This window comes from Scomber scombrus, chromosome 3 (genome assembly GCF_963691925.1).
Source record: "Scomber scombrus chromosome 3, fScoSco1.1, whole genome shotgun sequence".
In the NCBI taxonomy this organism is placed as follows: Eukaryota; Metazoa; Chordata; class Actinopteri; order Scombriformes; family Scombridae; genus Scomber; species Scomber scombrus.
In genome coordinates, this window is record NC_084972.1 from 5,359,120 (window position 1) to 5,387,115 (window position 27,996).

Genomic DNA, 27,996 nt, shown 5'->3' on the forward strand with positions numbered 1-27,996 from the left:
TGAATCTTTAAAACATTGATTTCTAGGAACAAGGGAGAACCATCTATCTTTCTCATTGTTACCTGACTGAATGTCACTGAATCAGGAACTAATGTGTGTTTCCCTCACCAATAAGGAAAATGATAGAATATCAAAATAGAGTGAAATGATTTAGAAGGAAGACATGATATCATGCCATCATCTGAAGAAGGGTAGGGATCCAACAACAGGAACATGTCATTGCCATGGATGTGTGGTAGGAAAACTCCCACAGACAAATCCCAATCAATTTCAATATCAGTGTCTGAGACAAGAGCACTCATTATGGTAGCAATGTGCGTCCAAAAGCCTGCCAGGTTCCTGCCGAAACCCGGGATCGAACCAGGGACCTTTAGATCTTCAGTCTAACGCTCTCCCAACTGAGCTATTTCGGCACAAAATTTTACTTTGTGGGCTGGCCGAAAGGTGAAAATTACGGCATGATGTTAAAAAATGTCATGTTTACAACAGTGAATCTTTAAAACATTGATTTCTAGGAACAAGGAAGAACCATCTATTTTTCTCATTGTTACCTGACTGAATGTCACTGAATCAGGAACTAATGTGTGTTTCCCTCACCAATAAGGAAAATGATAGAATATCAAAATAGAGTGAAATGATTCAGAAGGAAGACATGATATCATGCCATCATCTGAAGAAGGTCAGGGATCCAACAACAGGAACATGTCATTGCCATGGATGTGTGGCAGGAAAACCCACACAGACAAATCCCAATCAATTTCAATATCAGTGTATGAGAGAAGAGCACTCATTATGGTAGCAATGTGCTTCCAAAAGCCTGCCAGGTTCCTGCCGAAACCCGGGATCGAACCAGGGACCTTTAGATCTTCAGTCTAACGCTCTCCCAACTGAGCTATTTCGGCACAAAATTTTACTTGGTGGGCTGGCCGAAAGGTGAAAATTACGGCATGATGTCAAAAAATGTCATGTTTACAACAGTGAATCTTTAAAACATTGATTTCTAGGAACAAGGGAGAACCATCTATCTTTCTCATTGTTACCTGACTGAATGTCACTGAATCAGGAACTAATGTGTGTTTCCCTCACCAATAAGGAAAATGATAGAATATCAAAATAGAGTGAAATGATTTAGAAGGAAGACATGATATCATGCCATCATCTGAAGAAGGGTAGGGATCCAACAACAGGAACATGTCATTGCCATGGATGTGTGGTAGGAAAACTCCCACAGACAAATCCCAATCAATTTCAATATCAGTGTCTGAGACAAGAGCACTCATTATGGTAGCAATGTGCGTCCAAAAGCCTGCCAGGTTCCTGCCGAAACCCGGGACCGAACCAGGGACCTTTAGATCTTCAGTCTAACGCTCTCCCAACTGAGCTATTTCGGCACAAAATTTTACTTTGTGGGCTGGCCGAAAGGTGAAAATTACGGCATGATGTTAAAAAATGTCATCTTTACAACAATGAATCTTTAAAACATTGATTTCTAGGAACAAGGAAGAACCATCTATCTTTCTCATTGTTACCTGACTGAATGTCACTGAATCAGGAACTAATGTGTGTTTCCCTCACCAATAAGGAAAATGATAGAATATCAAAATAGAGTGAAATGATTCAGAAGGAAGACATGATACCATGCCATCATCTGAAGAAGATCAGGGATCCAACAACAGGAACATGTCATTGCCATGGATGTGTGATAGGAAAACTCCCACAGACAAATCCCAATCAATTTCAATATCAGTGTCTGAGACAAGAGCACTCATTATGGTAGCAATGTGCGTCCAAAAGCCTGCCAGGTTCCTGCCGAAACCCGGGATCGAACCAGGGACCTTTAGATCTTCAGTCTAATGCTCTCCCAACTGAGCTATTTCGGCACAAAATTTTACTTTGTGGGCTGGCCGAAAGGTGAAAATTACGGCATGATGTCAAAAAATGTCATGTTTACAACAGTGAATCTTTAAAACATTGATTTCTAGGAACAAGGAAGAACCATCTATTTTTCTCATTGTTACCTGACTGAATGTCACTGAATCAGGAACTAATGTGTGTTTCCCTCACCAATAAGGAAAATGATAGAATATCAAAATAGAGTGAAATGATTCAGAAGGAAGACATGATATCATGCCATCATCTGAAGAAGGGTAGGGATCCAACAACAGGAACATGTCATTGCCATGGATGTGTGATAGGAAAACTCCCACAGACAAATCCCAATCAATTTCAATATCAGTGTCTGAGACAAGAGCACTCATTATGGTAGCAATGTGCGTCCAAAAGCCTGCCAGGTTCCTGCCGAAACCCGGGATCGAACCAGGGACCTTTAGATCTTCAGTCTAACGCTCTCCCAACTGAGCTATTTCGGCACAAAATTTTACTTTGTGGGCTGGCCGAAAGCTGAAAATTACGGCATGATGTCAAAAAATGTCATCTTTACAACAGTGAATCTTTAAAACATTGATTTCTAGGAACAAGGAAGAACCATCTATCTTTCTCATTGTTACCTGACTGAATGTCACTGAATCAGGAACTAATGTGTGTTTCCCCGACCAATAAGGAAAATGATAGAACATCAAAATGGAGTGAAATGATTTAGAAGGAAGACATGATATCATGCCATCATCTGAAGAAGGGTAGGGATCCAACAACAGGAACATGTCATTGCCATGGATGTGTGGTAGGAAAACTCCCACAGACAAATCCCAATCAATTTCAATATCAGTGTCTGAGACAAGAGCACTCATTATGGTAGCAATGTGCGTCCAAAAGCCTGCCAGGTTCCTGCCGAAACCCGGGATCGAACCAGGGACCTTTAGATCTTCAGTCTAATGCTCTCCCAACTGAGCTATTTCGGCACAAAATTTTACTTTGTGGGCTGGCCGAAAGGTGAAAATTACGGCATGATGTCAAAAAATGTCATGTTTACAACAGTGAATCTTTAAAACATTGATTTCTAGGAACAAGGAAGAAGCGTCTATCTTTCTCATTGTTACCTGACTGAATGTCACTGAATCAGGAACTAATGTGTGTTTCCCTCACCAATAAGGTGAAATTATAGAATATCAAAATAGAGTGAAATGATTCAGAAGGAAGACATGATATCATGCCATCATCTGAAGAAGGTCAGGGATCCAACAACAGGAACATGTCATTGCCATGGATGTGTGGCAGGAAAACCCACACAGACAAATCCCAATCAATTTCAATATCAGTGTATGAGAGAAGAGCACTCATTATGGTAGCAATGTGCTTCCAAAAGCCTGCCAGGTTCCTGCCGAAACCCGGGATCGAACCAGGGACCTTTAGATCTTCAGTCTAACGCTCTCCCAACTGAGCTATTTCGGCACAAAATTTTACTTTGTGGGCTGGCCGTAAGGTGAAAATTACGGCATGATGTCAAAAAATGTCATCTTTACAACAGTGAATCTTTAAAACATTGATTTCTAGGAACAAGGAAGAAGCGTCTATCTTTCTCATTGTTACCTGACTGAATGTCACTGAATCAGGAACTAATGTGTGTTTCCCTCACCAATAAGGAAAATGATAGAATATCAAAATAGAGTGAAATGATTCAGAAGGAAGACATGATATCATGCCATCATCTGAAGAAGGTCAGGGATCCAACAACAGGAACATGTCATTGCCATGGATGTGTGGCAGGAAAACCCACACAGACAAATCCCAATCAATTTCAATATCAGTGTCTGAGACAAGAGCACTCATTATGGTAGCAATGTGCGTCCAAAAGCCTGCCAGGTTCCTGCCGAAACCCGGGATCGAACCTGGGACCTTTAGATCTTCAGTCTAACGCTCTCCCAACTGAGCTATTTCGGCACAAAATTTTACTTTGTGGGCTGGCCGAAAGCTGAAAATTACGGCATGATGTCAAAAAATGTCATCTTTACAACAGTGAATCTTTAAAACATTGATTTCTAGGAACAAGGAAGAAGCGTCTATCTTTCTCATTGTTACCTGACTGAATGTCACTGAATCAGGAACTAATGTGTGTTTCCATCACCAATAAGGAAAATGATAGAATATCAAAATAGAGTGAAATGATTCAGAAGGAAGACATGATATCATGCCATCATCTGAAGAAGGTCAGGGATCCAACAACAGGAACATGTCATTGCCATGGATGTGTGGCAGGAAAACCCACACAGACAAATCCCAATCAATTTCAATATCAGTGTCTGAGACAAGAGCACTCATTATGGTAGCAATGTGCGTCCAAAAGCCTGCCAGGTTCCTGCCGAAACCCGGGATCGAACCAGGGACCTTTAGATCTTCAGTCTAACGCTCTCCCAACTGAGCTATTTCGGCACAAATTTTTACTTTGTGGGCTGGCCGAAAGGTGAAAATTACGGCATGATGTCAAAAAATGTCATGTTTACAACAGTGAATCTTTAAAACATTGATTTCTAGGAACAAGGAAGAAGCGTCTATCTTTCTCATTGTTACCTGACTGAATGTCACTGAATCAGGAACTAATGTGTGTTTCCCTCACCAATAAGGAAAATGATAGAATATCAAAATAGAGTGAAATGATTCAGAAGGAAGACATGATATCATGCCATCATCTGAAGAAGATCAGGGATCCAACAACAGGAACATGTCATTGCCATGGATGTGTGGCAGGAAAACCCACACAGACAAATCCCAATCAATTTCAATATCAGTGTCTGAGAGAATAGCACTCATTATGGTAGCAATGTGCGTCCAAAAGCCTGCCAGGTTCCTGCCGAAACCCGGGATCGAACCAGGGACCTTTAGATCTTCAGTCTAACGCTCTCCCAACTGAGCTATTTCGGCAAAAAAGTTTACTTTGTGGGCTGGCCGTAAGGTGAAAATTACGGCATGATGTCAAAAAATGTCATCTTTACAACAGTGAATCTTTAAAACATTGATTTCTAGGAACAAGGAAGAACCATCTATCTTTGTCATTGTTACCTGACTGAATGTCACTGAATCAGGAACTAATGTGTGTTTCCCCGACCAATAAGGAAAATGATAGAACATCAAAATGGAGTGAAATGATTTAGAAGGAAGACATGATATCATGCCATCATCTGAAGAAGGGTAGGGATCCAACAACAGGAACATGTCATTGCCATGGATGTGTGGTAGGAAAACTCCCACAGACAAATCCCAATCAATTTCAATATCAGTGTCTGAGACAAGAGCACTCATTATGGTAGCAATGTGCGTCCAAAAGCCTGCCAGGTTCCTGCCGAAACCCGGGATCGAACCAGGGACCTTTAGATCTTCAGTCTAACGCTCTCCCAACTGAGCTATTTCGGCACAAAATTTTACTTTGTGGGCTGGCCGAAAGGTGAAAATTACGGCATGATGTTAAAAAATGTCATGTTTACAACAGTGAATCTTTAAAACATTGATTTCTAGGAACAAGGAAGAACCATCTATTTTTCTCATTGTTACCTGACTGAATGTCACTGAATCAGGAACTAATGTGTGTTTCCCTCACCAATAAGGAAAATGATAGAATATCAAAATAGAGTGAAATGATTCAGAAGGAAGACATGATATCATGCCATCATCTGAAGAAGGTCAGGGATCCAACAACAGGAACATGTCATTGCCATGGATGTGTGGCAGGAAAACCCACACAGACAAATCCCAATCAATTTCAATATCAGTGTATGAGAGAAGAGCACTCATTATGGTAGCAATGTGCTTCCAAAAGCCTGCCAGGTTCCTGCCGAAACCCGGGATCGAACCAGGGACCTTTAGATCTTCAGTCTAACGCTCTCCCAACTGAGCTATTTCGGCACAAAATTTTACTTGGTGGGCTGGCCGAAAGGTGAAAATTACGGCATGATGTCAAAAAATGTCATGTTTACAACAGTGAATCTTTAAAACATTGATTTCTAGGAACAAGGGAGAACCATCTATCTTTCTCATTGTTACCTGACTGAATGTCACTGAATCAGGAACTAATGTGTGTTTCCCTCACCAATAAGGAAAATGATAGAATATCAAAATAGAGTGAAATGATTCAGAAGGAAGACATGATATCATGCCATCATCTGAAGAAGGTCAGGGATCCAACAACAGGAACATGTCATTGCCATGGATGTGTGGCAGGAAAACCCACACAGACAAATCCCAATCAATTTCAATATCAGTGTATGAGAGAAGAGCACTCATTATGGTAGCAATGTGCTTCCAAAAGCATGCCAGGTTGCTGCCGAAACCCGGGATCGAACCAGGGACCTTTAGATCTTCAGTCTAACGCTCTCCCAACTGAGCTATTTCGGCACAAAATTTTACTTGGTGGGCTGGCCGAAAGGTGAAAATTACGGCATGATGTCAAAAAATGTCATGTTTACAACAGTGAATCTTTAAAACATTGATTTCTAGGAACACGGGAGAACCATCTATCTTTCTCATTGTTACCTGACTGAATGTCACTGAATCAGGAACTAATGTGTGTTTCCCTCACCAATAAGGAAAATGATAGAATATCAAAATAGAGTGAAATGATTTAGAAGGAAGACATGATATCATGCCATCATCTGAAGAAGGGTAGGGATCCAACAACAGGAACATGTCATTGCCATGGATGTGTGGTAGGAAAACTCCCACAGACAAATCCCAATCAATTTCAATATCAGTGTCTGAGACAAGAGCACTCATTATGGTAGCAATGTGCGTCCAAAAGCCTGCCAGGTTCCTGCCGAAACCCGGGATCGAACCAGGGACCTTTAGATCTTCAGTCTAACGCTCTCCCAACTGAGCTATTTCGGCACAAAATTTTACTTTGTGGGCTGGCCGAAAGGTGAAAATTACGGCATGATGTTAAAAAATGTCATGTTTACAACAGTGAATCTTTAAAACATTGATTTCTAGGAACAAGGAAGAACCATCTATTTTTCTCATTGTTACCTGACTGAATGTCACTGAATCAGGAACTAATGTGTGTTTCCCTCACCAATAAGGAAAATGATAGAATATCAAAATAGAGTGAAATGATTCAGAAGGAAGACATGATATCATGCCATCATCTGAAGAAGGTCAGGGATCCAACAACAGGAACATGTCATTGCCATGGATGTGTGGCAGGAAAACCCACACAGACAAATCCCAATCAATTTCAATATCAGTGTATGAGAGAAGAGCACTCATTATGGTAGCAATGTGCTTCCAAAAGCCTGCCAGGTTCCTGCCGAAACCCGGGATCGAACCAGGGACCTTTAGATCTTCAGTCTAACGCTCTCCCAACTGAGCTATTTCGGCACAAAATTTTACTTGGTGGGCTGGCCGAAAGGTGAAAATTACGGCATGATGTCAAAAAATGTCATGTTTACAACAGTGAATCTTTAAAACATTGATTTCTAGGAACAAGGGAGAACCATCTATCTTTCTCATTGTTACCTGACTGAATGTCACTGAATCAGGAACTAATGTGTGTTTCCCTCACCAATAAGGAAAATGATAGAATATCAAAATAGAGTGAAATGATTTAGAAGGAAGACATGATATCATGCCATCATCTGAAGAAGGGTAGGGATCCAACAACAGGAACATGTCATTGCCATGGATGTGTGGTAGGAAAACTCCCACAGACAAATCCCAATCAATTTCAATATCAGTGTCTGAGACAAGAGCACTCATTATGGTAGCAATGTGCGTCCAAAAGCCTGCCAGGTTCCTGCCGAAACCCGGGATCGAACCAGGGACCTTTAGATCTTCAGTCTAACGCTCTCCCAACTGAGCTATTTCGGCACAAAATTTTACTTTGTGGGCTGGCCGAAAGGTGAAAATTACGGCATGATGTTAAAAAATGTCATGTTTACAACAGTGAATCTTTAAAACATTGATTTCTAGGAACAAGGAAGAACCATCTATTTTTCTCATTGTTACCTGACTGAATGTCACTGAATCAGGAACTAATGTGTGTTTCCCTCACCAATAAGGAAAATGATAGAATATCAAAATAGAGTGAAATGATTCAGAAGGAAGACATGATATCATGCCATCATCTGAAGAAGGTCAGGGATCCAACAACAGGAACATGTCATTGCCATGGATGTGTGGCAGGAAAACCCACACAGACAAATCCCAATCAATTTCAATATCAGTGTATGAGAGAAGAGCACTCATTATGGTAGCAATGTGCTTCCAAAAGCCTGCCAGGTTCCTGCCGAAACCCGGGATCGAACCAGGGACCTTTAGATCTTCAGTCTAACGCTCTCCCAACTGAGCTATTTCGGCACAAAATTTTACTTGGTGGGCTGGCCGAAAGGTGAAAATTACGGCATGATGTCAAAAAATGTCATGTTTACAACAGTGAATCTTTAAAACATTGATTTCTAGGAACAAGGGAGAACCATCTATCTTTCTCATTGTTACCTGACTGAATGTCACTGAATCAGGAACTAATGTGTGTTTCCCTCACCAATAAGGAAAATGATAGAATATCAAAATAGAGTGAAATGATTTAGAAGGAAGACATGATATCATGCCATCATCTGAAGAAGGGTAGGGATCCAACAACAGGAACATGTCATTGCCATGGATGTGTGGTAGGAAAACTCCCACAGACAAATCCCAATCAATTTCAATATCAGTGTCTGAGACAAGAGCACTCATTATGGTAGCAATGTGCGTCCAAAAGCCTGCCAGGTTCCTGCCGAAACCCGGGACCGAACCAGGGACCTTTAGATCTTCAGTCTAACGCTCTCCCAACTGAGCTATTTCGGCACAAAATTTTACTTTGTGGGCTGGCCGAAAGGTGAAAATTACGGCATGATGTTAAAAAATGTCATCTTTACAACAATGAATCTTTAAAACATTGATTTCTAGGAACAAGGAAGAACCATCTATCTTTCTCATTGTTACCTGACTGAATGTCACTGAATCAGGAACTAATGTGTGTTTCCCTCACCAATAAGGAAAATGATAGAATATCAAAATAGAGTGAAATGATTCAGAAGGAAGACATGATACCATGCCATCATCTGAAGAAGATCAGGGATCCAACAACAGGAACATGTCATTGCCATGGATGTGTGGTAGGAAAACTCCCACAGACAAATCCCAATCAATTTCAATATCAGTGTCTGAGACAAGAGCACTCATTATGGTAGCAATGTGCGTCCAAAAGCCTGCCAGGTTCCTGCCGAAACCCGGGATCGAACCAGGGACCTTTAGATCTTCAGTCTAACGCTCTCCCAACTGAGCTATTTCGGCACAAAATTTTACTTTGTGGGCTGGCCGAAAGGTGAAAATTACGGCATGATGTCAAAAAATGTCATGTTTACAACAGTGAATCTTTAAAACATTGATTTCTAGGAACAAGGAAGAACCATCTATTTTTCTCATTGTTACCTGACTGAATGTCACTGAATCAGGAACTAATGTGTGTTTCCCTCACCAATAAGGAAAATGATAGAATATCAAAATAGAGTGAAATGATTCAGAAGGAAGACATGATATCATGCCATCATCTGAAGAAGATCAGGGATCCAACAACAGGAACATGTCATTGCCATGGATGTGTGGCAGGAAAACCCACACAGACAAATCCCAATCAATTTCAATATCAGTGTCTGAGAGAATAGCACTCATTATGGTAGCAATGTGCGTCCAAAAGCCTGCCAGGTTCCTGCCGAAACCCGGGATCGAACCAGGGACCTTTAGATCTTCAGTCTAACGCTCTCCCAACTGAGCTATTTCGGCAAAAAAGTTTACTTTGTGGGCTGGCCGTAAGGTGAAAATTACGGCATGATGTCAAAAAATGTCATCTTTACAACAGTGAATCTTTAAAACATTGATTTCTAGGAACAAGGAAGAACCATCTATCTTTGTCATTGTTACCTGACTGAATGTCACTGAATCAGGAACTAATGTGTGTTTCCCCGACCAATAAGGAAAATGATAGAACATCAAAATGGAGTGAAATGATTTAGAAGGAAGACATGATATCATGCCATCATCTGAAGAAGGGTAGGGATCCAACAACAGGAACATGTCATTGCCATGGATGTGTGGTAGGAAAACTCCCACAGACAAATCCCAATCAATTTCAATATCAGTGTCTGAGACAAGAGCACTCATTATGGTAGCAATGTGCGTCCAAAAGCCTGCCAGGTTCCTGCCGAAACCCGGGATCGAACCAGGGACCTTTAGATCTTCAGTCTAACGCTCTCCCAACTGAGCTATTTCGGCACAAAATTTTACTTTGTGGGCTGGCCGAAAGGTGAAAATTACGGCATGATGTCAAAAAATGTCATGTTTACAACAGTGAATCTTTAAAACATTGATTTCTAGGAACAAGGGAGAACCATCTATCTTTCTCATTGTTACCTGACTGAATGTCACTGAATCAGGAACTAATGTGTGTTTCCCTCACCAATAAGGAAAATGATAGAATATCAAAATAGAGTGAAATGATTTAGAAGGAAGACATGATATCATGCCATCATCTGAAGAAGATCAGGGATCCAACAACAGGAACATGTCATTGCCATGGATGTGTGGTAGGAAAACTCCCACAGACAAATCCCAATCAATTTCAATATCAGTGTCTGAGACAAGAGCACTCATTATGGTAGCAATGTGCGTCCAAAAGCCTGCCAGGTTCCTGCCGAAACCCGGGATCGAACCAGGGACCTTTAGATCTTCAGTCTAACGCTCTCCCAACTGAGCTATTTCGGCACAAAATTTTACTTGGTGGGCTGGCCGAAAGGTGAAAATTACGGCATGATGTCAAAAAATGTCATGTTTACAACAGTGAATCTTTAAAACATTGATTTCTAGGAACAAGGAAGAACCATCTATCTTTCTCATTGTTACCTGACTGAATGTCACTGAATCAGGAACTAATGTGTGTTTCCCTCACCAATAAGGAAAATGATAGAATATCAAAATAGAGTGAAATGATTCAGAAGGAAGACATGATACCATGCCATCATCTGAAGAAGATCAGGGATCCAACAACAGGAACATGTCATTGCCATGGATGTGTGGTAGGAAAACTCCCACAGACAAATCCCAATCAATTTCAATATCAGTGTCTGAGACAAGAGCACTCATTATGGTAGCAATGTGCGTCCAAAAGCCTGCCAGGTTCCTGCCGAAACCCGGGATCGAACCAGGGACCTTTAGATCTTCAGTCTAACGCTCTCCCAACTGAGCTATTTCGGCACAAAATTTTACTTTGTGGGCTGGCCGAAAGCTAAAAATTACGGCATGATGTCAAAAAATGTCATCTTTACAACAGTGAATCTTTAAAACATTGATTTCTAGGAACAAGGAAGAACCATCTATCTTTCTCATTGTTACCTGACTGAATGTCACTGAATCAGGAACTAATGTGTGTTTCCCCGACCAATAAGGAAAATGATAGAACATCAAAATGGAGTGAAATGATTTAGAAGGAAGACATGATATCATGCCATCATCTGAAGAAGGGTAGGGATCCAACAACAGGAACATGTCATTGCCATGGATGTGTGGTAGGAAAACTCCCACAGACAAATCCCAATCAATTTCAATATCAGTGTCTGAGACAAGAGCACTCATTATGGTAGCAATGTGCGTCCAAAAGCCTGCCAGGTTCCTGCCGAAACCCGGGATCGAACCAGGGACCTTTAGATCTTCAGTCTAATGCTCTCCCAACTGAGCTATTTCGGCACAAAATTTTACTTTGTGGGCTGGCCGAAAGGTGAAAATTACGGCATGATGTCAAAAAATGTCATGTTTACAACAGTGAATCTTTAAAACATTGATTTCTAGGAACAAGGAAGAACCATCTATTTTTCTCATTGTTACCTGACTGAATGTCACTGAATCAGGAACTAATGTGTGTTTCCCTCACCAATAAGGAAAATGATAGAATATCAAAATAGAGTGAAATGATTCAGAAGGAAGACATGATATCATGCCATCATCTGAAGAAGGGTAGGGATCCAACAACAGGAACATGTCATTGCCATGGATGTGTGATAGGAAAACTCCCACAGACAAATCCCAATCAATTTCAATATCAGTGTCTGAGACAAGAGCACTCATTATGGTAGCAATGTGCGTCCAAAAGCCTGCCAGGTTCCTGCCGAAACCCGGGATCGAACCAGGGACCTTTAGATCTTCAGTCTAACGCTCTCCCAACTGAGCTATTTCGGCACAAAATTTTACTTTGTGGGCTGGCCGAAAGCTAAAAATTACGGCATGATGTCAAAAAATGTCATCTTTACAACAGTGAATCTTTAAAACATTGATTTCTAGGAACAAGGAAGAACCATCTATCTTTCTCATTGTTACCTGACTGAATGTCACTGAATCAGGAACTAATGTGTGTTTCCCCGACCAATAAGGAAAATGATAGAACATCAAAATGGAGTGAAATGATTTAGAAGGAAGACATGATATCATGCCATCATCTGAAGAAGGGTAGGGATCCAACAACAGGAACATGTCATTGCCATGGATGTGTGGTAGGAAAACTCCCACAGACAAATCCCAATCAATTTCAATATCAGTGTCTGAGACAAGAGCACTCATTATGGTAGCAATGTGCGTCCAAAAGCCTGCCAGGTTCCTGCCGAAACCCGGGATCGAACCAGGGACCTTTAGATCTTCAGTCTAATGCTCTCCCAACTGAGCTATTTCGGCACAAAATTTTACTTTGTGGGCTGGCCGAAAGGTGAAAATTACGGCATGATGTCAAAAAATGTCATGTTTACAACAGTGAATCTTTAAAACATTGATTTCTAGGAACAAGGAAGAACCATCTATTTTTCTCATTGTTACCTGACTGAATGTCACTGAATCAGAAACTAATGTGTGTTTCCCTCACCAATAAGGAAAATGATAGAATATCAAAATAGAGTGAAATGATTCAGAAGGAAGACATGATATCATGCCATCATCTGAAGAAGGGTAGGGATCCAACAACAGGAACATGTCATTGCCATGGATGTGTGATAGGAAAACTCCCACAGACAAATCCCAATCAATTTCAATATCAGTGTCTGAGACAAGAGCACTCATTATGGTAGCAATGTGCGTCCAAAAGCCTGCCAGGTTCCTGCCGAAACCCGGGATCGAACCAGGGACCTTTAGATCTTCAGTCTAACGCTCTCCCAACTGAGCTATTTCGGCACAAAATTTTACTTTGTGGGCTGGCCGAAAGCTGAAAATTACGGCATGATGTCAAAAAATGTCATCTTTACAACAGTGAATCTTTAAAACATTGATTTCTAGGAACAAGGAAGAACCATCTATCTTTCTCATTGTTACCTGACTGAATGTCACTGAATCAGGAACTAATGTGTGTTTCCCCGACCAATAAGGAAAATGATAGAACATCAAAATGGAGTGAAATGATTTAGAAGGAAGACATGATATCATGCCATCATCTGAAGAAGGGTAGGGATCCAACAACAGGAACATGTCATTGCCATGGATGTGTGGTAGGAAAACTCCCACAGACAAATCCCAATCAATTTCAATATCAGTGTCTGAGACAAGAGCACTCATTATGGTAGCAATGTGCGTCCAAAAGCCTGCCAGGTTCCTGCCGAAACCCGGGATCGAACCAGGGACCTTTAGATCTTCAGTCTAATGCTCTCCCAACTGAGCTATTTCGGCACAAAATTTTACTTTGTGGGCTGGCCGAAAGGTGAAAATTACGGCATGATGTCAAAAAATGTCATGTTTACAACAGTGAATCTTTAAAACATTGATTTCTAGGAACAAGGAAGAAGCGTCTATCTTTCTCATTGTTACCTGACTGAATGTCACTGAATCAGGAACTAATGTGTGTTTCCCTCACCAATAAGGAAAATGATAGAATATCAAAATAGAGTGAAATGATTCAGAAGGAAGACATGATATCATGCCATCATCTGAAGAAGGTCAGGGATCCAACAACAGGAACATGTCATTGCCATGGATGTGTGGCAGGAAAACCCACACAGACAAATCCCAATCAATTTCAATATCAGTGTCTGAGACAAGAGCACTCATTATGGTAGCAATGTGCGTCCAAAAGCCTGCCAGGTTCCTGCCGAAACCCGGGATCGAACCAGGGACCTTTAGATCTTCAGTCTAACGCTCTCCCAACTGAGCTATTTCGGCACAAATTTTTACTTTGTGGGCTGGCCGAAAGGTGAAAATTACGGCATGATGTCAAAAAATGTCATGTTTACAACAGTGAATCTTTAAAACATTGATTTCTAGGAACAAGGAAGAACCATCTATCTTTCTCATTGTTACCTGACTGAATGTCACTGAATCAGGAACTAATGTGTGTTTCCCTCACCAATAAGGAAAATGATAGAATATCAAAATAGAGTGAAATGATTCAGAAGGAAGACATGATATCATGCCATCATCTGAAGAAGATCAGGGATCCAACAACAGGAACATGTCATTGCCATGGATGTGTGGCAGGAAAACCCACACAGACAAATCCCAATCAATTTCAATATCAGTGTATGAGAGAAGAGCACTCATTATGGTAGCAATGTGCTTCCAAAAGCCTGCCAGGTTCCTGCCGAAACCCGGGATCGAACCAGGGACCTTTAGATCTTCAGTCTAACGCTCTCCCAACTGAGCTATTTCGGCACAATATTTTACTTTGTGGGCTGGCCGTAAGGTGAAAATTACGGCATGATGTCAAAAAATGTCATCTTTACAACAGTGAATCTTTAAAACATTGATTTCTAGGAACAAGGAAGAAGCGTCTATCTTTCTCATTGTTACCTGACTGAATGTCACTGAATCAGGAACTAATGTGTGTTTCCCTCACCAATAAGGAAAATGATAGAATATCAAAATAGAGTGAAATGATTCAGAAGGAAGACATGATATCATGCCATCATCTGAAGAAGGTCAGGGATCCAACAACAGGAACATGTCATTGCCATGGATGTGTGGCAGGAAAACCCACACAGACAAATCCCAATCAATTTCAATATCAGTGTCTGAGACAAGAGCACTCATTATGGTAGCAATGTGCGTCCAAAAGCCTGCCAGGTTCCTGCCGAAACCCGGGATCGAACCTGGGACCTTTAGATCTTCAGTCTAACGCTCTCCCAACTGAGCTATTTCGGCACAAAATTTTACTTTGTGGGCTGGCCGAAAGCTGAAAATTACGGCATGATGTCAAAAAATGTCATCTTTACAACAGTGAATCTTTAAAACATTGATTTCTAGGAACAAGGAAGAAGCGTCTATCTTTCTCATTGTTACCTGACTGAATGTCACTGAATCAGGAACTAATGTGTGTTTCCATCACCAATAAGGAAAATGATAGAATATCAAAATAGAGTGAAATGATTCAGAAGGAAGACATGATATCATGCCATCATCTGAAGAAGGTCAGGGATCCAACAACAGGAACATGTCATTGCCATGGATGTGTGGCAGGAAAACCCACACAGACAAATCCCAATCAATTTCAATATCAGTGTCTGAGACAAGAGCACTCATTATGGTAGCAATGTGCGTCCAAAAGCCTGCCAGGTTCCTGCCGAAACCCGGGATCGAACCAGGGACCTTTAGATCTTCAGTCTAACGCTCTCCCAACTGAGCTATTTCGGCACAAATTTTTACTTTGTGGGCTGGCCGAAAGGTGAAAATTACGGCATGATGTCAAAAAATGTCATGTTTACAACAGTGAATCTTTAAAACATTGATTTCTAGGAACAAGGAAGAAGCGTCTATCTTTCTCATTGTTACCTGACTGAATGTCACTGAATCAGGAACTAATGTGTGTTTCCCTCACCAATAAGGAAAATGATAGAATATCAAAATAGAGTGAAATGATTCAGAAGGAAGACATGATATCATGCCATCATCTGAAGAAGATCAGGGATCCAACAACAGGAACATGTCATTGCCATGGATGTGTGGCAGGAAAACCCACACAGACAAATCCCAATCAATTTCAATATCAGTGTCTGAGAGAATAGCACTCATTATGGTAGCAATGTGCGTCCAAAAGCCTGCCAGGTTCCTGCCGAAACCCGGGATCGAACCAGGGACCTTTAGATCTTCAGTCTAACGCTCTCCCAACTGAGCTATTTCGGCAAAAAAGTTTACTTTGTGGGCTGGCCGTAAGGTGAAAATTACGGCATGATGTCAAAAAATGTCATCTTTACAACAGTGAATCTTTAAAACATTGATTTCTAGGAACAAGGAAGAACCATCTATCTTTGTCATTGTTACCTGACTGAATGTCACTGAATCAGGAACTAATGTGTGTTTCCCCGACCAATAAGGAAAATGATAGAACATCAAAATGGAGTGAAATGATTTAGAAGGAAGACATGATATCATGCCATCATCTGAAGAAGGGTAGGGATCCAACAACAGGAACATGTCATTGCCATGGATGTGTGGTAGGAAAACTCCCACAGACAAATCCCAATCAATTTCAATATCAGTGTCTGAGACAAGAGCACTCATTATGGTAGCAATGTGCGTCCAAAAGCCTGCCAGGTTCCTGCCGAAACCCGGGATCGAACCAGGGACCTTTAGATCTTCAGTCTAACGCTCTCCCAACTGAGCTATTTCGGCACAAAATTTTACTTTGTGGGCTGGCCGAAAGGTGAAAATTACGGCATGATGTTAAAAAATGTCATGTTTACAACAGTGAATCTTTAAAACATTGATTTCTAGGAACAAGGAAGAACCATCTATTTTTCTCATTGTTACCTGACTGAATGTCACTGAATCAGGAACTAATGTGTGTTTCCCCGACCAATAAGGAAAATGATAGAACATCAAAATGGAGTGAAATGATTTAGAAGGAAGACATGATATCATGCCATCATCTGAAGAAGGGTAGGGATCCAACAACAGGAACATGTCATTGCCATGGATGTGTGGTAGGAAAACTCCCACAGACAAATCCCAATCAATTTCAATATCAGTGTCTGAGACAAGAGCACTCATTATGGTAGCAATGTGCGTCCAAAAGCCTGCCAGGTTCCTGCCGAAACCCGGGATCGAACCAGGGACCTTTAGATCTTCAGTCTAATGCTCTCCCAACTGAGCTATTTCGGCACAAAATTTTACTTTGTGGGCTGGCCGAAAGGTGAAAATTACGGCATGATGTCAAAAAATGTCATGTTTACAACAGTGAATCTTTAAAACATTGATTTCTAGGAACAAGGAAGAAGCGTCTATCTTTCTCATTGTTACCTGACTGAATGTCACTGAATCAGGAACTAATGTGTGTTTCCCTCACCAATAAGGAAAATGATAGAATATCAAAATAGAGTGAAATGATTCAGAAGGAAGACATGATATCATGCCATCATCTGAAGAAGGTCAGGGATCCAACAACAGGAACATGTCATTGCCATGGATGTGTGGCAGGAAAACCCACACAGACAAATCCCAATCAATTTCAATATCAGTGTCTGAGACAAGAGCACTCATTATGGTAGCAATGTGCGTCCAAAAGCCTGCCAGGTTCCTGCCGAAACCCGGGATCGAACCAGGGACCTTTAGATCTTCAGTCTAACGCTCTCCCAACTGAGCTATTTCGGCACAAATTTTTACTTTGTGGGCTGGCCGAAAGGTGAAAATTACGGCATGATGTCAAAAAATGTCATGTTTACAACAGTGAATCTTTAAAACATTGATTTCTAGGAACAAGGAAGAACCATCTATCTTTCTCATTGTTACCTGACTGAATGTCACTGAATCAGGAACTAATGTGTGTTTCCCTCACCAATAAGGAAAATGATAGAATATCAAAATAGAGTGAAATGATTCAGAAGGAAGACATGATATCATGCCATCATCTGAAGAAGATCAGGGATCCAACAACAGGAACATGTCATTGCCATGGATGTGTGGCAGGAAAACCCACACAGACAAATCCCAATCAATTTCAATATCAGTGTATGAGAGAAGAGCACTCATTATGGTAGCAATGTGCTTCCAAAAGCCTGCCAGGTTCCTGCCGAAACCCGGGATCGAACCAGGGACCTTTAGATCTTCAGTCTAACGCTCTCCCAACTGAGCTATTTCGGCACAAAATTTTACTTTGTGGGCTGGCCGTAAGGTGAAAATTACGGCATGATGTCAAAAAATGTCATCTTTACAACAGTGAATCTTTAAAACATTGATTTCTAGGAACAAGGAAGAAGCGTCTATCTTTCTCATTGTTACCTGACTGAATGTCACTGAATCAGGAACTAATGTGTGTTTCCCTCACCAATAAGGAAAATGATAGAATATCAAAATAGAGTGAAATGATTCAGAAGGAAGACATGATATCATGCCATCATCTGAAGAAGGTCAGGGATCCAACAACAGGAACATGTCATTGCCATGGATGTGTGGCAGGAAAACCCACACAGACAAATCCCAATCAATTTCAATATCAGTGTCTGAGACAAGAGCACTCATTATGGTAGCAATGTGCGTCCAAAAGCCTGCCAGGTTCCTGCCGAAACCCGGGATCGAACCTGGGACCTTTAGATCTTCAGTCTAACGCTCTCCCAACTGAGCTATTTCGGCACAAAATTTTACTTTGTGGGCTGGCCGAAAGCTGAAAATTACGGCATGATGTCAAAAAATGTCATCTTTACAACAGTGAATCTTTAAAACATTGATTTCTAGGAACAAGGAAGAAGCGTCTATCTTTCTCATTGTTACCTGACTGAATGTCACTGAATCAGGAACTAATGTGTGTTTCCATCACCAATAAGGAAAATGATAGAATATCAAAATAGAGTGAAATGATTCAGAAGGAAGACATGATATCATGCCATCATCTGAAGAAGGTCAGGGATCCAACAACAGGAACATGTCATTGCCATGGATGTGTGGCAGGAAAACCCACACAGACAAATCCCAATCAATTTCAATATCAGTGTCTGAGACAAGAGCACTCATTATGGTAGCAATGTGCGTCCAAAAGCCTGCCAGGTTCCTGCCGAAACCCGGGATCGAACCAGGGACCTTTAGATCTTCAGTCTAACGCTCTCCCAACTGAGCTATTTCGGCACAAATTTTTACTTTGTGGGCTGGCCGAAAGGTGAAAATTACGGCATGATGTCAAAAAATGTCATGTTTACAACAGTGAATCTTTAAAACATTGATTTCTAGGAACAAGGAAGAAGCGTCTATCTTTCTCATTGTTACCTGACTGAATGTCACTGAATCAGGAACTAATGTGTGTTTCCCTCACCAATAAGGAAAATGATAGAATATCAAAATAGAGTGAAATGATTCAGAAGGAAGACATGATATCATGCCATCATCTGAAGAAGATCAGGGATCCAACAACAGGAACATGTCATTGCCATGGATGTGTGGCAGGAAAACCCACACAGACAAATCCCAATCAATTTCAATATCAGTGTCTGAGAGAATAGCACTCATTATGGTAGCAATGTGCGTCCAAAAGCCTGCCAGGTTCCTGCCGAAACCCGGGATCGAACCAGGGACCTTTAGATCTTCAGTCTAACGCTCTCCCAACTGAGCTATTTCGGCAAAAAAGTTTACTTTGTGGGCTGGCCGTAAGGTGAAAATTACGGCATGATGTCAAAAAATGTCATCTTTACAACAGTGAATCTTTAAAACATTGATTTCTAGGAACAAGGAAGAACCATCTATCTTTGTCATTGTTACCTGACTGAATGTCACTGAATCAGGAACTAATGTGTGTTTCCCCGACCAATAAGGAAAATGATAGAACATCAAAATGGAGTGAAATGATTTAGAAGGAAGACATGATATCATGCCATCATCTGAAGAAGGGTAGGGATCCAACAACAGGAACATGTCATTGCCATGGATGTGTGGTAGGAAAACTCCCACAGACAAATCCCAATCAATTTCAATATCAGTGTCTGAGACAAGAGCACTCATTATGGTAGCAATGTGCGTCCAAAAGCCTGCCAGGTTCCTGCCGAAACCCGGGATCGAACCAGGGACCTTTAGATCTTCAGTCTAACGCTCTCCCAACTGAGCTATTTCGGCACAAAATTTTACTTTGTGGGCTGGCCGAAAGGTGAAAATTACGGCATGATGTTAAAAAATGTCATGTTTACAACAGTGAATCTTTAAAACATTGATTTCTAGGAACAAGGAAGAACCATCTATTTTTCTCATTGTTACCTGACTGAATGTCACTGAATCAGGAACTAATGTGTGTTTCCCCGACCAATAAGGAAAATGATAGAACATCAAAATGGAGTGAAATGATTTATAAGGAAGACATGATATCATGCCATCATCTGAAGAAGGGTAGGGATCCAACAACAGGAACATGTCATTGCCATGGATGTGTGGTAGGAAAACTCCCACAGACAAATCCCAATCAATTTCAATATCAGTGTCTGAGACAAGAGCACTCATTATGGTAGCAATGTGCGTCCAAAAGCCTGCCAGGTTCCTGCCGAAACCCGGGATCGAACCAGGGACCTTTAGATCTTCAGTCTAATGCTCTCCCAACTGAGCTATTTCGGCACAAAATTTTACTTTGTGGGCTGGCCGAAAGGTGAAAATTACGGCATGATGTCAAAAAATGTCATGTTTACAACAGTGAATCTTTAAAACATTGATTTCTAGGAACAAGGAAGAAGCGTCTATCTTTCTCATTGTTACCTGACTGAATGTCACTGAATCAGGAACTAATGTGTGTTTCCCTCACCAATAAGGAAAATGATAGAATATCAAAATAGAGTGAAATGATTCAGAAGGAAGACATGATATCATGCCATCATCTGAAGAAGGTCAGGGATCCAACAACAGGAACATGTCATTGCCATGGATGTGTGGCAGGAAAACCCACACAGACAAATCCCAATCAATTTCAATATCAGTGTCTGAGACAAGAGCACTCATTATGGTAGCAATGTGCGTCCAAAAGCCTGCCAGGTTCCTGCCGAAACCCGGGATCGAACCAGGGACCTTTAGATCTTCAGTCTAACGCTCTCCCAACTGAGCTATTTCGGCACAAATTTTTACTTTGTGGGCTGGCCGAAAGGTGAAAATTACGGCATGATGTCAAAAAATGTCATGTTTACAACAGTGAATCTTTAAAACATTGATTTCTAGGAACAAGGAAGAACCATCTATCTTTCTCATTGTTACCTGACTGAATGTCACTGAATCAGGAACTAATGTGTGTTTCCCTCACCAATAAGGAAAATGATAGAATATCAAAATAGAGTGAAATGATTCAGAAGGAAGACATGATATCATGCCATCATCTGAAGAAGATCAGGGATCCAACAACAGGAACATGTCATTGCCATGGATGTGTGGCAGGAAAACCCACACAGACAAATCCCAATCAATTTCAATATCAGTGTATGAGAGAAGAGCACTCATTATGGTAGCAATGTGCTTCCAAAAGCCTGCCAGGTTCCTGCCGAAACCCGGGATCGAACCAGGGACCTTTAGATCTTCAGTCTAACGCTCTCCCAACTGAGCTATTTCGGCACAAAATTTTACTTTGTGGGCTGGCCGTAAGGTGAAAATTACGGCATGATGTCAAAAAATGTCATCTTTACAACAGTGAATCTTTAAAACATTGATTTCTAGGAACAAGGAAGAAGCGTCTATCTTTCTCATTGTTACCTGACTGAATGTCACTGAATCAGGAACTAATGTGTGTTTCCCTCACCAATAAGGAAAATGATAGAATATCAAAATAGAGTGAAATGATTCAGAAGGAAGACATGATATCATGCCATCATCTGAAGAAGGTCAGGGATCCAACAACAGGAACATGTCATTGCCATGGATGTGTGGCAGGAAAACCCACACAGACAAATCCCAATCAATTTCAATATCAGTGTCTGAGACAAGAGCACTCATTATGGTAGCAATGTGCGTCCAAAAGCCTGCCAGGTTCCTGCCGAAACCCGGGATCGAACCTGGGACCTTTAGATCTTCAGTCTAACGCTCTCCCAACTGAGCTATTTCGGCACAAAATTTTACTTTGTGGGCTGGCCGAAAGCTGAAAATTACGGCATGATGTCAAAAAATGTCATCTTTACAACAGTGAATCTTTAAAACATTGATTTCTAGGAACAAGGAAGAAGCGTCTATCTTTCTCATTGTTACCTGACTGAATGTCACTGAATCAGGAACTAATGTGTGTTTCCATCACCAATAAGGAAAATGATAGAATATCAAAATAGAGTGAAATGATTCAGAAGGAAGACATGATATCATGCCATCATCTGAAGAAGGTCAGGGATCCAACAACAGGAACATGTCATTGCCATGGATGTGTGGCAGGAAAACCCACACAGACAAATCCCAATCAATTTCAATATCAGTGTCTGAGACAAGAGCACTCATTATGGTAGCAATGTGCGTCCAAAAGCCTGCCAGGTTCCTGCCGAAACCCGGGATCGAACCAGGGACCTTTAGATCTTCAGTCTAACGCTCTCCCAACTGAGCTATTTCGGCACAAATTTTTACTTTGTGGGCTGGCCGAAAGGTGAAAATTACGGCATGATGTCAAAAAATGTCATGTTTACAACAGTGAATCTTTAAAACATTGATTTCTAGGAACAAGGAAGAAGCGTCTATCTTTCTCATTGTTACCTGACTGAATGTCACTGAATCAGGAACTAATGTGTGTTTCCCTCACCAATAAGGAAAATGATAGAATATCAAAATAGAGTGAAATGATTCAGAAGGAAGACATGATATCATGCCATCATCTGAAGAAGATCAGGGATCCAACAACAGGAACATGTCATTGCCATGGATGTGTGGCAGGAAAACCCACACAGACAAATCCCAATCAATTTCAATATCAGTGTCTGAGAGAATAGCACTCATTATGGTAGCAATGTGCGTCCAAAAGCCTGCCAGGTTCCTGCCGAAACCCGGGATCGAACCAGGGACCTTTAGATCTTCAGTCTAACGCTCTCCCAACTGAGCTATTTCGGCAAAAAAGTTTACTTTGTGGGCTGGCCGTAAGGTGAAAATTACGGCATGATGTCAAAAAATGTCATCTTTACAACAGTGAATCTTTAAAACATTGATTTCTAGGAACAAGGAAGAACCATCTATCTTTGTCATTGTTACCTGACTGAATGTCACTGAATCAGGAACTAATGTGTGTTTCCCCGACCAATAAGGAAAATGATAGAACATCAAAATGGAGTGAAATGATTTAGAAGGAAGACATGATATCATGCCATCATCTGAAGAAGGGTAGGGATCCAACAACAGGAACATGTCATTGCCATGGATGTGTGGTAGGAAAACTCCCACAGACAAATCCCAATCAATTTCAATATCAGTGTCTGAGACAAGAGCACTCATTATGGTAGCAATGTGCGTCCAAAAGCCTGCCAGGTTCCTGCCGAAACCCGGGATCGAACCAGGGACCTTTAGATCTTCAGTCTAACGCTCTCCCAACTGAGCTATTTCGGCACAAAATTTTACTTTGTGGGCTGGCCGAAAGGTGAAAATTACGGCATGATGTTAAAAAATGTCATGTTTACAACAGTGAATCTTTAAAACATTGATTTCTAGGAACAAGGAAGAACCATCTATTTTTCTCATTGTTACCTGACTGAATGTCACTGAATCAGGAACTAATGTGTGTTTCCCTCACCAATAAGGAAAATGATAGAATATCAAAATAGAGTGAAATGATTCAGAAGGAAGACATGATATCATGCCATCATCTGAAGAAGGTCAGGGATCCAACAACAGGAACATGTCATTGCCATGGATGTGTGGCAGGAAAACCCACACAGACAAATCCCAATCAATTTCAATATCAGTGTATGAGAGAAGAGCACTCATTATGGTAGCAATGTGCTTCCAAAAGCCTGCCAGGTTCCTGCCGAAACCCGGGATCGAACCAGGGACCTTTAGATCTTCAGTCTAACGCTCTCCCAACTGAGCTATTTCGGCACAAAATTTTACTTGGTGGGCTGGCCGAAAGGTGAAAATTACGGCATGATGTCAAAAAATGTCATGTTTACAACAGTGAATCTTTAAAACATTGATTTCTAGGAACAAGGGAGAACCATCTATCTTTCTCATTGTTACCTGACTGAATGTCACTGAATCAGGAACTAATGTGTGTTTCCCTCACCAATAAGGAAAATGATAGAATATCAAAATAGAGTGAAATGATTCAGAAGGAAGACATGATATCATGCCATCATCTGAAGAAGGTCAGGGATCCAACAACAGGAACATGTCATTGCCATGGATGTGTGGCAGGAAAACCCACACAGACAAATCCCAATCAATTTCAATATCAGTGTATGAGAGAAGAGCACTCATTATGGTAGCAATGTGCTTCCAAAAGCCTGCCAGGTTCCTGCCGAAACCCGGGATCGAACCAGGGACCTTTAGATCTTCAGTCTAACGCTCTCCCAACTGAGCTATTTCGGCACAAAATTTTACTTGGTGGGCTGGCCGAAAGGTGAAAATTACGGCATGATGTCAAAAAATGTCATGTTTACAACAGTGAATCTTTAAAACATTGATTTCTAGGAACAAGGGAGAACCATCTATCTTTCTCATTGTTACCTGACTGAATGTCACTGAATCAGGAACTAATGTGTGTTTCCCTCACCAATAAGGAAAATGATAGAATATCAAAATAGAGTGAAATGATTTAGAAGGAAGACATGATATCATGCCATCATCTGAAGAAGGGTAGGGATCCAACAACAGGAACATGTCATTGCCATGGATGTGTGGTAGGAAAACTCCCACAGACAAATCCCAATCAATTTCAATATCAGTGTCTGAGACAAGAGCACTCATTATGGTAGCAATGTGCGTCCAAAAGCCTGCCAGGTTCCTGCCGAAACCCGGGATCGAACCAGGGACCTTTAGATCTTCAGTCTAACGCTCTCCCAACTGAGCTATTTCGGCACAAAATTTTACTTTGTGGGCTGGCCGAAAGGTGAAAATTACGGCATGATGTTAAAAAATGTCATGTTTACAACAGTGAATCTTTAAAACATTGATTTCTAGGAACAAGGAAGAACCATCTATTTTTCTCATTGTTACCTGACTGAATGTCACTGAATCAGGAACTAATGTGTGTTTCCCTCACCAATAAGGAAAATGATAGAATATCAAAATAGAGTGAAATGATTCAGAAGGAAGACATGATATCATGCCATCATCTGAAGAAGGTCAGGGATCCAACAACAGGAACATGTCATTGCCATGGATGTGTGGCAGGAAAACCCACACAGACAAATCCCAATCAATTTCAATATCAGTGTATGAGAGAAGAGCACTCATTATGGTAGCAATGTGCTTCCAAAAGCCTGCCAGGTTCCTGCCGAAACCCGGGATCGAACCAGGGACCTTTAGATCTTCAGTCTAACGCTCTCCCAACTGAGCTATTTCGGCACAAAATTTTACTTGGTGGGCTGGCCGAAAGGTGAAAATTACGGCATGATGTCAAAAAATGTCATGTTTACAACAGTGAATCTTTAAAACATTGATTTCTAGGAACAAGGGAGAACCATCTATCTTTCTCATTGTTACCTGACTGAATGTCACTGAATCAGGAACTAATGTGTGTTTCCCTCACCAATAAGGAAAATGATAGAATATCAAAATAGAGTGAAATGATTCAGAAGGAAGACATGATATCATGCCATCATCTGAAGAAGGTCAGGGATCCAACAACAGGAACATGTCATTGCCATGGATGTGTGGCAGGAAAACCCACACAGACAAATCCCAATCAATTTCAATATCAGTGTATGAGAGAAGAGCACTCATTATGGTAGCAATGTGCTTCCAAAAGCCTGCCAGGTTCCTGCCGAAACCCGGGATCGAACCAGGGACCTTTAGATCTTCAGTCTAACGCTCTCCCAACTGAGCTATTTCGGCACAAAATTTTACTTGGTGGGCTGGCCGAAAGGTGAAAATTACGGCATGATGTCAAAAAATGTCATGTTTACAACAGTGAATCTTTAAAACATTGATTTCTAGGAACAAGGGAGAACCATCTATCTTTCTCATTGTTACCTGACTGAATGTCACTGAATCAGGAACTAATGTGTGTTTCCCTCACCAATAAGGAAAATGATAGAATATCAAAATAGAGTGAAATGATTTAGAAGGAAGACATGATATCATGCCATCATCTGAAGAAGGGTAGGGATCCAACAACAGGAACATGTCATTGCCATGGATGTGTGGTAGGAAAACTCCCACAGACAAATCCCAATCAATTTCAATATCAGTGTCTGAGACAAGAGCACTCATTATGGTAGCAATGTGCGTCCAAAAGCCTGCCAGGTTCCTGCCGAAACCCGGGATCGAACCAGGGACCTTTAGATCTTCAGTCTAACGCTCTCCCAACTGAGCTATTTCGGCACAAAATTTTACTTTGTGGGCTGGCCGAAAGGTGAAAATTACGGCATGATGTTAAAAAATGTCATGTTTACAACAGTGAATCTTTAAAACATTGATTTCTAGGAACAAGGAAGAACCATCTATTTTTCTCATTGTTACCTGACTGAATGTCACTGAATCAGGAACTAATGTGTGTTTCCCTCACCAATAAGGAAAATGATAGAATATCAAAATAGAGTGAAATGATTCAGAAGGAAGACATGATATCATGCCATCATCTGAAGAAGGTCAGGGATCCAACAACAGGAACATGTCATTGCCATGGATGTGTGGCAGGAAAACCCACACAGACAAATCCCAATCAATTTCAATATCAGTGTATGAGAGAAGAGCACTCATTATGGTAGCAATGTGCTTCCAAAAGCCTGCCAGGTTCCTGCCGAAACCCGGGATCGAACCAGGGACCTTTAGATCTTCAGTCTAACGCTCTCCCAACTGAGCTATTTCGGCACAAAATTTTACTTGGTGGGCTGGCCGAAAGGTGAAAATTACGGCATGATGTCAAAAAATGTCATGTTTACAACAGTGAATCTTTAAAACATTGATTTCTAGGAACAAGGGAGAACCATCTATCTTTCTCATTGTTACCTGACTGAATGTCACTGAATCAGGAACTAATGTGTGTTTCCCTCACCAATAAGGAAAATGATAGAATATCAAAATAGAGTGAAATGATTTAGAAGGAAGACATGATATCATGCCATCATCTGAAGAAGGGTAGGGATCCAACAACAGGAACATGTCATTGCCATGGATGTGTGGTAGGAAAACTCCCACAGACAAATCCCAATCAATTTCAATATCAGTGTCTGAGACAAGAGCACTCATTATGGTAGCAATGTGCGTCCAAAAGCCTGCCAGGTTCCTGCCGAAACCCGGGATCGAACCAGGGACCTTTAGATCTTCAGTCTAACGCTCTCCCAACTGAGCTATTTCGGCACAAAATTTTACTTTGTGGGCTGGCCGAAAGGTGAAAATTACGGCATGATGTTAAAAAATGTCATGTTTACAACAGTGAATCTTTAAAACATTGATTTCTAGGAACAAGGAAGAACCATCTATTTTTCTCATTGTTACCTGACTGAATGTCACTGAATCAGGAACTAATGTGTGTTTCCCTCACCAATAAGGAAAATGATAGAATATCAAAATAGAGTGAAATGATTCAGAAGGAAGACATGATATCATGCCATCATCTGAAGAAGGTCAGGGATCCAACAACAGGAACATGTCATTGCCATGGATGTGTGGCAGGAAAACCCACACAGACAAATCCCAATCAATTTCAATATCAGTGTATGAGAGAAGAGCACTCATTATGGTAGCAATGTGCTTCCAAAAGCCTGCCAGGTTCCTGCCGAAACCCGGGATCGAACCAGGGACCTTTAGATCTTCAGTCTAACGCTCTCCCAACTGAGCTATTTCGGCACAAAATTTTACTTGGTGGGCTGGCCGAAAGGTGAAAATTACGGCATGATGTCAAAAAATGTCATGTTTACAACAGTGAATCTTTAAAACATTGATTTCTAGGAACAAGGGAGAACCATCTATCTTTCTCATTGTTACCTGACTGAATGTCACTGAATCAGGAACTAATGTGTGTTTCCCTCACCAATAAGGAAAATG

General features: G+C 41.1%; 1 protein-coding gene and 44 non-coding genes across 45 annotated transcripts in view; all 45 read right to left on the reverse strand.

The window, feature by feature from the left end:
* Window positions 1–27,996, reverse strand: part of mfsd4aa (major facilitator superfamily domain containing 4Aa) — a 91,993-nt gene that overhangs the window by 29,399 nt on the left and 34,598 nt on the right. The gene's annotated exons all lie outside the window — the stretch shown is intronic.
* trnaf-gaa (transfer RNA phenylalanine (anticodon GAA)) lies at window positions 341–413 on the reverse strand. The gene has a single exon. It is a non-coding gene; the product is annotated as a tRNA-Phe (tRNA).
* On the reverse strand, window positions 830–902 carry trnaf-gaa (transfer RNA phenylalanine (anticodon GAA)). The gene has a single exon. It is a non-coding gene; the product is annotated as a tRNA-Phe (tRNA).
* On the reverse strand, window positions 2,297–2,369 carry trnaf-gaa (transfer RNA phenylalanine (anticodon GAA)). The gene has a single exon. It is a non-coding gene; the product is annotated as a tRNA-Phe (tRNA).
* trnaf-gaa (transfer RNA phenylalanine (anticodon GAA)) lies at window positions 3,276–3,348 on the reverse strand. The gene has a single exon. It is a non-coding gene; the product is annotated as a tRNA-Phe (tRNA).
* On the reverse strand, window positions 4,254–4,326 carry trnaf-gaa (transfer RNA phenylalanine (anticodon GAA)). The gene has a single exon. It is a non-coding gene; the product is annotated as a tRNA-Phe (tRNA).
* On the reverse strand, window positions 4,743–4,815 carry trnaf-gaa (transfer RNA phenylalanine (anticodon GAA)). Its single transcript has one exon. It is a non-coding gene; the product is annotated as a tRNA-Phe (tRNA).
* Window positions 5,232–5,304, reverse strand: trnaf-gaa (transfer RNA phenylalanine (anticodon GAA)). Its single transcript has one exon. It is a non-coding gene; the product is annotated as a tRNA-Phe (tRNA).
* On the reverse strand, window positions 5,721–5,793 carry trnaf-gaa (transfer RNA phenylalanine (anticodon GAA)). The gene has a single exon. It is a non-coding gene; the product is annotated as a tRNA-Phe (tRNA).
* Window positions 6,210–6,282, reverse strand: trnaf-gaa (transfer RNA phenylalanine (anticodon GAA)). The gene has a single exon. It is a non-coding gene; the product is annotated as a tRNA-Phe (tRNA).
* Window positions 6,699–6,771, reverse strand: trnaf-gaa (transfer RNA phenylalanine (anticodon GAA)). The gene has a single exon. It is a non-coding gene; the product is annotated as a tRNA-Phe (tRNA).
* trnaf-gaa (transfer RNA phenylalanine (anticodon GAA)) lies at window positions 7,188–7,260 on the reverse strand. Its single transcript has one exon. It is a non-coding gene; the product is annotated as a tRNA-Phe (tRNA).
* Window positions 7,677–7,749, reverse strand: trnaf-gaa (transfer RNA phenylalanine (anticodon GAA)). Its single transcript has one exon. It is a non-coding gene; the product is annotated as a tRNA-Phe (tRNA).
* Window positions 8,166–8,238, reverse strand: trnaf-gaa (transfer RNA phenylalanine (anticodon GAA)). The gene has a single exon. It is a non-coding gene; the product is annotated as a tRNA-Phe (tRNA).
* Window positions 9,144–9,216, reverse strand: trnaf-gaa (transfer RNA phenylalanine (anticodon GAA)). The gene has a single exon. It is a non-coding gene; the product is annotated as a tRNA-Phe (tRNA).
* On the reverse strand, window positions 9,633–9,705 carry trnaf-gaa (transfer RNA phenylalanine (anticodon GAA)). Its single transcript has one exon. It is a non-coding gene; the product is annotated as a tRNA-Phe (tRNA).
* On the reverse strand, window positions 10,122–10,194 carry trnaf-gaa (transfer RNA phenylalanine (anticodon GAA)). Its single transcript has one exon. It is a non-coding gene; the product is annotated as a tRNA-Phe (tRNA).
* On the reverse strand, window positions 10,611–10,683 carry trnaf-gaa (transfer RNA phenylalanine (anticodon GAA)). The gene has a single exon. It is a non-coding gene; the product is annotated as a tRNA-Phe (tRNA).
* Window positions 11,100–11,172, reverse strand: trnaf-gaa (transfer RNA phenylalanine (anticodon GAA)). Its single transcript has one exon. It is a non-coding gene; the product is annotated as a tRNA-Phe (tRNA).
* On the reverse strand, window positions 12,078–12,150 carry trnaf-gaa (transfer RNA phenylalanine (anticodon GAA)). Its single transcript has one exon. It is a non-coding gene; the product is annotated as a tRNA-Phe (tRNA).
* Window positions 13,056–13,128, reverse strand: trnaf-gaa (transfer RNA phenylalanine (anticodon GAA)). Its single transcript has one exon. It is a non-coding gene; the product is annotated as a tRNA-Phe (tRNA).
* trnaf-gaa (transfer RNA phenylalanine (anticodon GAA)) lies at window positions 14,034–14,106 on the reverse strand. The gene has a single exon. It is a non-coding gene; the product is annotated as a tRNA-Phe (tRNA).
* Window positions 14,523–14,595, reverse strand: trnaf-gaa (transfer RNA phenylalanine (anticodon GAA)). The gene has a single exon. It is a non-coding gene; the product is annotated as a tRNA-Phe (tRNA).
* On the reverse strand, window positions 15,501–15,573 carry trnaf-gaa (transfer RNA phenylalanine (anticodon GAA)). Its single transcript has one exon. It is a non-coding gene; the product is annotated as a tRNA-Phe (tRNA).
* On the reverse strand, window positions 15,990–16,062 carry trnaf-gaa (transfer RNA phenylalanine (anticodon GAA)). The gene has a single exon. It is a non-coding gene; the product is annotated as a tRNA-Phe (tRNA).
* On the reverse strand, window positions 16,479–16,551 carry trnaf-gaa (transfer RNA phenylalanine (anticodon GAA)). Its single transcript has one exon. It is a non-coding gene; the product is annotated as a tRNA-Phe (tRNA).
* Window positions 17,457–17,529, reverse strand: trnaf-gaa (transfer RNA phenylalanine (anticodon GAA)). Its single transcript has one exon. It is a non-coding gene; the product is annotated as a tRNA-Phe (tRNA).
* On the reverse strand, window positions 17,946–18,018 carry trnaf-gaa (transfer RNA phenylalanine (anticodon GAA)). Its single transcript has one exon. It is a non-coding gene; the product is annotated as a tRNA-Phe (tRNA).
* On the reverse strand, window positions 18,924–18,996 carry trnaf-gaa (transfer RNA phenylalanine (anticodon GAA)). Its single transcript has one exon. It is a non-coding gene; the product is annotated as a tRNA-Phe (tRNA).
* Window positions 19,413–19,485, reverse strand: trnaf-gaa (transfer RNA phenylalanine (anticodon GAA)). Its single transcript has one exon. It is a non-coding gene; the product is annotated as a tRNA-Phe (tRNA).
* trnaf-gaa (transfer RNA phenylalanine (anticodon GAA)) lies at window positions 19,902–19,974 on the reverse strand. The gene has a single exon. It is a non-coding gene; the product is annotated as a tRNA-Phe (tRNA).
* Window positions 20,880–20,952, reverse strand: trnaf-gaa (transfer RNA phenylalanine (anticodon GAA)). The gene has a single exon. It is a non-coding gene; the product is annotated as a tRNA-Phe (tRNA).
* Window positions 21,369–21,441, reverse strand: trnaf-gaa (transfer RNA phenylalanine (anticodon GAA)). Its single transcript has one exon. It is a non-coding gene; the product is annotated as a tRNA-Phe (tRNA).
* On the reverse strand, window positions 22,347–22,419 carry trnaf-gaa (transfer RNA phenylalanine (anticodon GAA)). Its single transcript has one exon. It is a non-coding gene; the product is annotated as a tRNA-Phe (tRNA).
* Window positions 22,836–22,908, reverse strand: trnaf-gaa (transfer RNA phenylalanine (anticodon GAA)). Its single transcript has one exon. It is a non-coding gene; the product is annotated as a tRNA-Phe (tRNA).
* Window positions 23,325–23,397, reverse strand: trnaf-gaa (transfer RNA phenylalanine (anticodon GAA)). Its single transcript has one exon. It is a non-coding gene; the product is annotated as a tRNA-Phe (tRNA).
* trnaf-gaa (transfer RNA phenylalanine (anticodon GAA)) lies at window positions 23,814–23,886 on the reverse strand. The gene has a single exon. It is a non-coding gene; the product is annotated as a tRNA-Phe (tRNA).
* Window positions 24,303–24,375, reverse strand: trnaf-gaa (transfer RNA phenylalanine (anticodon GAA)). Its single transcript has one exon. It is a non-coding gene; the product is annotated as a tRNA-Phe (tRNA).
* trnaf-gaa (transfer RNA phenylalanine (anticodon GAA)) lies at window positions 24,792–24,864 on the reverse strand. Its single transcript has one exon. It is a non-coding gene; the product is annotated as a tRNA-Phe (tRNA).
* On the reverse strand, window positions 25,281–25,353 carry trnaf-gaa (transfer RNA phenylalanine (anticodon GAA)). The gene has a single exon. It is a non-coding gene; the product is annotated as a tRNA-Phe (tRNA).
* trnaf-gaa (transfer RNA phenylalanine (anticodon GAA)) lies at window positions 25,770–25,842 on the reverse strand. The gene has a single exon. It is a non-coding gene; the product is annotated as a tRNA-Phe (tRNA).
* trnaf-gaa (transfer RNA phenylalanine (anticodon GAA)) lies at window positions 26,259–26,331 on the reverse strand. Its single transcript has one exon. It is a non-coding gene; the product is annotated as a tRNA-Phe (tRNA).
* trnaf-gaa (transfer RNA phenylalanine (anticodon GAA)) lies at window positions 26,748–26,820 on the reverse strand. Its single transcript has one exon. It is a non-coding gene; the product is annotated as a tRNA-Phe (tRNA).
* On the reverse strand, window positions 27,237–27,309 carry trnaf-gaa (transfer RNA phenylalanine (anticodon GAA)). The gene has a single exon. It is a non-coding gene; the product is annotated as a tRNA-Phe (tRNA).
* Window positions 27,726–27,798, reverse strand: trnaf-gaa (transfer RNA phenylalanine (anticodon GAA)). The gene has a single exon. It is a non-coding gene; the product is annotated as a tRNA-Phe (tRNA).